General features: G+C 29.9%; 1 long non-coding RNA gene across 2 annotated transcripts; it reads left to right on the forward strand.

Annotated features, from left to right (window-relative positions):
* The first annotated feature begins 4611 nt into the window (after positions 1 to 4611).
* On the forward strand, positions 4612 to 7878 carry LOC111717221 (uncharacterized). 2 transcript variants are annotated; one of them, XR_002768720.1, is made up of 4 exons: positions 4612 to 4630; positions 5142 to 5244; positions 6706 to 6752; positions 7739 to 7878. It is a non-coding gene; the product is annotated as an uncharacterized LOC111717221 (long non-coding RNA). The 2 variants fall into 2 exon arrangements; XR_002768722.1 differs by lacking the exon at positions 4612 to 4630 and adding an exon at positions 4739 to 4755.
* The last annotated feature ends 129 nt before the right edge of the window (positions 7879 to 8007 follow it).

The following is an 8007-nucleotide window of genomic DNA, read 5'->3' on the forward strand; positions in this document are numbered from 1 at the left end:
GTTAGGGTCAGCTGAATACTGAGTTAGGGTCAGCTGAATACTGAGTTAGGGTCAGCTGAATACTGAGTTAGGGTCAGCTGAATACTGAGTTAGGGTCAGCTGAATACTGAGTTAGGGTCAGCTGAATACTGAGTTAGGGTCAGCTGAATACTGAGTTAGGGTCNAAAGACAAACTCCTGAAAGACAAACTCCTGACGAGACAAACTCCTGACGAGACAAACTCCTGAAAGACAAACTCCTGAAATTATGAAATTTTTCTCTGAATGAATACTGAGTTAGGGTCAGCTGAATACTGAGTTAGGGTCAACTGAATACTGAGTTAGGGTCAGCTGAATAATAAAATTTAGATATTTATAACATACAAAGGATATGAGCAAAAGCCTCATAATTTTGGCTTTAATTCTACTTAATTTTTTTGTGAACACTTTGTGAACACTGCTCGTAAATAATTGTTTGTTCGAATTGTAGAATTTGCCGAAATAATTTCAAAATTAAGAAAATATTAAAAAATTATGGATGTTTTGTTCAAAATTATGAACATTTTGTTCAAAATTATATACATTTTGTTCAAAATCATTTACATTTTGTTCAAAATTATATACATTTTGTTCAAAAATATGAACTTTTTGTTCAAAAAAATGAACATTTTGTTCAAAAATATGAACATTTTGTTAAAAAATATAAACATTTTGATTTTGTTCAAAATTAAGAACAGGATATAACATCAAATCAAATCAAATCAATTTTTTTACTTTTTACTAGTGTACAGTGTACAGCGTACAGTGTACAGCGTAAAGTGTACAGCGTATAGTGTACAGCATACAGCGTACAGTGTACAGTGTACAGTGTACAGTGTACAGTGTACAGCATAGAGTGTACAGCGTAAAGTGTAAAGCAGTAAAGTGATTGCGTAAAGTGTGCAGCGTACTTTGTACAGAGTACGATGTAAATGGTACAGTGTACAAACTACAGTGTACAAGGTACAGTGTACAGTATACAGTGTACAATGTACAGGGTACATTGGACAGTGTATATCGTACAGTGTATAGCATTCAGTGTACAGCGTAAAGCGTACAGTGTAAAGCGTACAGTGTACAGCAGACAGTGTATAGTGTACAGCATACAGCGTACAGCGCACAGTGTATAGCGTACAGTGTGCAGCCGGCTTAAAGTGTACAGCAAACAGTGTACCGCGTGCAGTGAACATTGTACAGTTTACAGGGAACATTGTGCAGTGTACAGCGTACAGTGTACAGCATGCAGTGTACAGCGTACANTAGTACAGTACAGTACATTATAGTACAGTACAGTACATTATAGTACAGTACAGTACATTATAGTACAGTACAGTACATTATAGTACAGTACAGTACATTATAGTACAGTACAGTACATTATAGTACAGTACAGTACATTATAGTACAGTACAGTACATTATAGTACAGTACAGTACATTATAGTACAGTACAGTACATTATAGTACAGTACAGTACATTATAGTACAGTACAGTACATTATAGTACAGTACAGTACATTATAGTACAGTACAGTACATTATAGTACAGTACAGTACATTATAGTACAGTACAGTACATTATAGTACAGTACAGTACATTATAGTACAGTACAGTACATTATAGTACAGTACAGTACATTATAGTACAGTACAGTACATTATAGTACAGTACAGTACATTATAGTACAGTACAGTACATTATAGTACAGTACAGTACAACACAGTATAGTATAGTGTACAGAAGAGTACAGTATAAGACAGGATAGTATTATAGGACATCAGTACAGTACAATAAAATCAATATTTTACAGCAGGGGTGATAAATATTGTAATTGAGCCAACCACCCACCGTAAGTCGCTGCTTTTTCACTTAAAAAAAATATTGCAACAAAAAAAATCACCAGAAGGCCCCAAAAAAATTCATGTTTCACATCATTTTTTTGGAAATTTAATGCTAAAGTTAAATCTAAAAAGCGCTTTTTAAAAATTGAAAAATTGAATGAATTAGAGCTAGAAAACTCATCAAAACACATCAACAAGAAAAAACAAAAATTTAGTAGGTTTATTTGGCCATAACTTCCATAAATTTTAATATTTTTAATGGTTTTCAAATCTGAATTCAGCATGAAATTTCCAAGAAAATGAGGTATTATAGAGGACGTGAGTCGGACTCTAATAAAAACGCATAGATAACTTCCAGTATATATATTTCTTATAACTTATTACTAGAGGGTTCAGAATAATCGTTATTGTCGAAATCACACGTGTAGATGTTTCAGTACTAATGCCCCGTATCCGTTCTATTCTGTTGAATCTTGTGGAACTTGTTTAACGCGGACAGGAGTCGTCTTCCACAGTATCATATTTAATTTTTTAACCATTTTCTTAGGCTTTATGCTGATTTCTCAGATATTAAATCCTCAATTCACAATTTTTTTATTGCAATAATTTTTTAAGTAAAACTTAGCGACCTCTGATGGGCAGATAGTTGATTTCTAAAATAAGTCACAAATCATCCTTGTTGTACAGTGTTCATAACAGACCTCATTAAGTATTTGAATTGAACAGTAACACACATCTTAATAATGCTTTAGGAAGAAGAGGGGGAGTTTTTAATACATATTTTTTACGTTTTACTTTATAATTTACTAATATTTACGCAATATGGATTGTTTTAGTGCTTTTATTTGTTTATTCAAGGTTCTTATTTATCTAAACAAATTGACGTTAATTTTCAAGGTACAAATTATAAGCGTTCTTTCCTTTTATTATGTAAAGGGACTGTTGAAGATATTTCAAGTGACCCGTCATCTGAAGAGACAGTGAGTATATAATTTCAAGACACAAGAGAGAATACCATTGTGTATAAGTCATATTTAATGTAGATTTTAACTAATCTTAGTTTATTTTATTACATTTCTTAATTGATTATTGGATATATGCAATCTTACACAAAATATGTTTTACGTTTAAGGTGAACAAATCACTATGTGTCTAGGGTACCGTTGTAGAAAGAATTTTTGAAAGTTTTAAAGTACACTGTGTGTACTTAATTAATCTTTCTCCAAAGTAATTGAATCTTTGCCACAAACTCAAATTTTCTAATCCATATATCTTTGCAACCAGATGGTGTAAACCGATGATAATTTAAACTTAGACTATTTAATCTAACATATCAAAGGTCTACGATATCGGGTTGCTAAGATAAAGAGGGGAAACAGTTAGAGTTTGTGGCATAAACTCATTTCCTTTCCTCCCAATTCTAAATATTAACCATCTACTTTATAAATATGAGAGCTGATAAGTGCAAAACTACTAAATCAAAAGAGAACTCAGAATAAGTGATAGCTATAGAGTAGAATAAATATAAATAAGAGCTAATATAAGAACAAAGTAATAAAGAAAGCTGATAAGTGCAAAACTACAAAATCAAAAGAGAACTCAGAATAAGTGATAGCTATAGAGTAAAATAATAAAAAATAAGAGCTAATATAAGAACAAATGAATAAATATGAGAGCTGATAATTGCAAAACTACTATATCAAAAGAGAACTCAGAATAAGTGATAGCTATAGAGTAAAATAAATACAAATAAGAGCTAATATAAGAACAAAGTAATAAAGAAAGCTGATAAGTGCAAAACTACTAAATCAAAAGAGAACTCAGAATAAGTGATAGCTATGGAGTAAAATAAATATAAATAGGAGCTAATATAAGAACAAATTTATAAATATGAGAGCTGATAAGTGCAAAACTACTAAATCAAAAGAGAACTCAGAATAAGTGATAGCTATAGAGTAAAATAAATATAAATAGGAGCTAATATAAGAACAAAGTAATAAAGAAAGCTGATAAGTGCAAAACTACTAAATCAAAAGAGAACTCAGAATAAGTGATAGCTATAGAGTAAAATAAATATAAATAGGAGCTAATATAAGAACAATTAATAAAGAAACCTGATAAGTGCAAAACTACAATATCAAAAGAGAACTCAGAATAAGTGATAGCTATAGAGTAAAATAAATACAATAAGAGCTAATATAAGAACAAATTAATAAAGAAAGCTGATAAGTGCAAATTTACTATATCAGAAGAGAACTCAGAATAAGTGATAGCTATAGAGTAAATAAATATAAATAAGAGCTAATATAAGAACAATCTAATAAATATGAGAGCTGATAAAACAAATAAAATTTTTTTTAAACGAAATATTTCAATTTTCGTAAAGTTATTTGGTTTAACAAAATTTACATGCAATTATTACAAGAACTATTGTTTACGAAAAAGCAATTTTTTACAAATATACATTAGCTATAATTTTATAGTTAATAAAGTTTAATAAATGCAAGGTAGATTTCATGACAGGTTTCAGATTACGAGAAAAAGATGTTTACAAATAAAATTGAGGGCTTATAAGAAAAAAGAAAATCGGAACTATCAATTACAAAACAAACTAAATAATTGAATGAAACGCAGTATAAAAATAAGGTTAGCGAAATTGTTTTTTTTTGTAATTGAATGCATTGTTTAAAAATCGGCTTTACAGAAGAAGTTAATAATCTTGACTTTCACTTTTCATTTTTTAGTTTTTACTTTTCACTCTTCTAAGAGAGAGTAAGTAGTTTCCCCCTTTTTTCAAGTTTTTTAATTAAGTTTAAACTTTTTTTATAAATTTGATATAACCCACCCCGGATTAAACAGAGTGCGCAGCATTCGGTTTCTTCTATTTGAAATCAAACGTATTTTGGTCTATAATTCAACAATCTTTTACCTTACAGATTTGTTTATTCTATACTTTTCATTTAAAATGCATATGCCGACAAAAAAGTATCCAGGACAAAAGGCTAAAAAATTATGTTTAATGAGACAAATTATGATCAAAAAGTCACAGCTTTCTGGAATATTGACAGAACCGTTGAATCCATGCGTGAACCTTGCTTGTTCCACTTACAGTTTTTTTATTCAATTCAACCTTTTTGATTAAGTTTAACAGTTTTGATTTGATTTAACCTTTTTTAACGTTGAATGTTTTTTAAATTTAGTTTAACATTATTAACTGAATTTAAACTAATATTTAAATTCAGTTTAAATAATATTTAAAAAATTATCTAAACGAAATATTTAGTAAACAAGAAGACCTCCCAAGATGCAGTTGAATTTTATCTTGGTAACAATGTTCCTATTCTTCAGCTCAACATTGGCTAAAATGTATCTTGTGGAAACTGCAGGTATAATTTCCAGAGAAAACACTTAACATTGCGAAAAATTGAGATTTGAGAATGAGTTCAGTGTCTTAGCCGGAAGCTGGCCGAAAGCTGGCCGGAAGTGAAGAGTCTGAGAATAACTCATTATTATTGGAGTAATTATATTGGAGAGACCCATGGACGTCTCATTGGAGACCCCAGCTTATTATTCATGAAAATATTGGGGTCTCCAATTAAAAGCTTGGGGTCTCAATACAAATCTGGTTTTTTTAATGAAAATCTGGGGTCTCCGATGAAAGTCTAGGATTTTCCAATGAAAATTTGTGGAAATCAAATGAGACGTCTATATGGGTTTCCAATTGTACTCCAATGATAATGATTTCTTCCCAGACTCTAAATTTGATTTTTATTAAAGATTTATTCACACACATTTAATATATATACATATATTACATATATTACATATATTAATGGTATAGTTTAAATTTGTTGGAAGGTAACATACTGTGTAGAAGACATAAGATGAACTGTTAACCCTATCCCTGCTGGGGTACTTAAAAACAGAGTACGCTGGGGGAGGGGGGGTAATTTGACCCCCCACCCTCTAAATCCCATGTTTGATGTCCAAATGACAAATGATACATCATTGGAAAGCCCTTATATGCTCTACTTTTAGAATATGCAAAAAATTTGAAAATTTGTAAAATTTTAAACATTTGTTTCAAAATCCAGTTATATAGTATAAATGTTTGCAAAAAAAATGTCTTAAAAAATTATAGAATATACATTTTTGAAAAGCCCTTGACCATGCTATTTCAAATATGCAAAAATTTAGCAAAATTTTAAATAACCTGTAATTATAAAAACTTTAGAATGGGATAACCTTAATCCTGATTGCTTAAAGACTAAACACTAACTTATTAGTCTTGAGATTAGCAAAAAGAGAGAGTCAAGCATTGATCTCGATATCCACTATCCTAAAGTTTTCCGCTGTGCAGCGTGTATATTTATCTTCTCTCTGGGTTAAAATATGGCATAGTGAAAGTAATGAAAATGTTTTGAAATATTTCGATTTCTCAGTTTTTTGTTAATTTTAAGATTTGCAAAACTAGAAATTTGCTCAATTTTTTTTGATGGTACTTTCTCTTTGTATGAGAAGCCAAAAAAAAGAACATTTTCTCCACTTTTTTCTCAATTAATATATATATTTCAAAAAAAACAATATGATATATTTATGAAATATAAATGAATTTTTTTAACACATCCGATCTTTTTTTCTTATTTTTTTTTATGCTGGGTTAGGACACTTTCTGGGTCGAGCGCTGCGGTTAGGACAGACTAAGGGGCCGAGAGCTGCGGCAAGGTTATGCTAGGGGGCCAAGCGCCACGACAAGAACTGGCGCTCTCTCTGTCTTATAATTCATTGCGGGATGCGCATTTAACTTCCTTGGGCCGCTGCCTGGAGATTTGATAAAGCTTATTTAGATGAGAACGCAGCACCTGAATTATATGAGAAAGTAAAGAATACTAAGGTATAGTATTTATTTTAAAATAAAACAATCATAATAATTTATATAACCTTTTTGGTTCAATTCCCTTAATAAAAATGTAACAAAGATATTTACTTCAAATACCCTGTTGCTGATGAAATAGAATTTATGACTGGAAACGGAACCAATTTTTATGATAGTGATAAACCAAAAATTCCACCAATTTCTGAATTAGATTTTTTTTACCCCTATCATATACATATATATTTATACATATATATTTTTTTACCCCTATCATATACATATATTGGTTTTTTTTTTAACATCATGTTTATTTATTTATATATGTAACATTAATTTGAAATTAATTTAACATCTCGTGAAAATCCGCGAAACATCTGTGAAAAATTCTCAAATCATTCATACTGATAATTGCATAAAAGCATGACACAATTTTTTTATGAATAAAATGGTATAAGAAGATTGTTGCGTTTCAACTGATATATATATCGAAAGAATAAATAAAATGTCGTCTCCTAAACCTACTGATAATGAAAGGCTGCAGAACGCAGATATTTAATTAGCCTTTTAATTGAATACTTCAATGAAGCTCTTTAAAGCTGTTCCCATATATTTCATGGCAATTTTCATTCTTACAATTACAATTACAATTGATAAGACGACATTTTATGATTTTATAAGTTATTTCGATTTCTCCAGGTTGTTCTGAGTTAAACTGTAGAAAAGTTTACCAATATTTTTTTAACAGTAAAGCCTCAAATTATTAGATATAGACACTCTAAATTTTGAAATAAAAGAACTCTTCTTTGGCTGCCAAATAAGCTTTAAAAATGTGCTTATAATTAACAGAAAATAACTTATTTTGCAGCAAAATATCGATGAAGGCCAAAGAACAGATTTTCTTTGTTGAATGAAAGCAATTTTCTTTCGCATATTTTAAATTGCGATTTAAAATTTATTGCGATAAAATAAACGAAACTTAATTTAAATTTGATTATTTATTTTAGGTTGGAAATGTTGGGGGAGATGATTATTGGTGGAATAGAGCCCCTGGGGGTTTAAAATTTGGCCGGAAATAGAAAATGGAAATTAATGTTATATTTCCTTTCTTTTTTTTACTTACAGAATAAAGCGTTAAAATCTTTCACAGTCAGCTAGACATCAGGAGAAAGTCGAATTTATGTAACGTTACTTTCACGACTAATAACATAAACATAAACATAAAAATAAACATAAACATAAACATAAACATAAACATAAACATAAACATAAACAT

This window comes from Eurytemora carolleeae, unplaced genomic scaffold (assembly GCF_000591075.1).
Source record: "Eurytemora carolleeae unplaced genomic scaffold, Eaff_2.0 scaffold2216, whole genome shotgun sequence".
Classification (NCBI taxonomy): Eukaryota; Metazoa; Arthropoda; class Copepoda; order Calanoida; family Temoridae; genus Eurytemora; species Eurytemora carolleeae.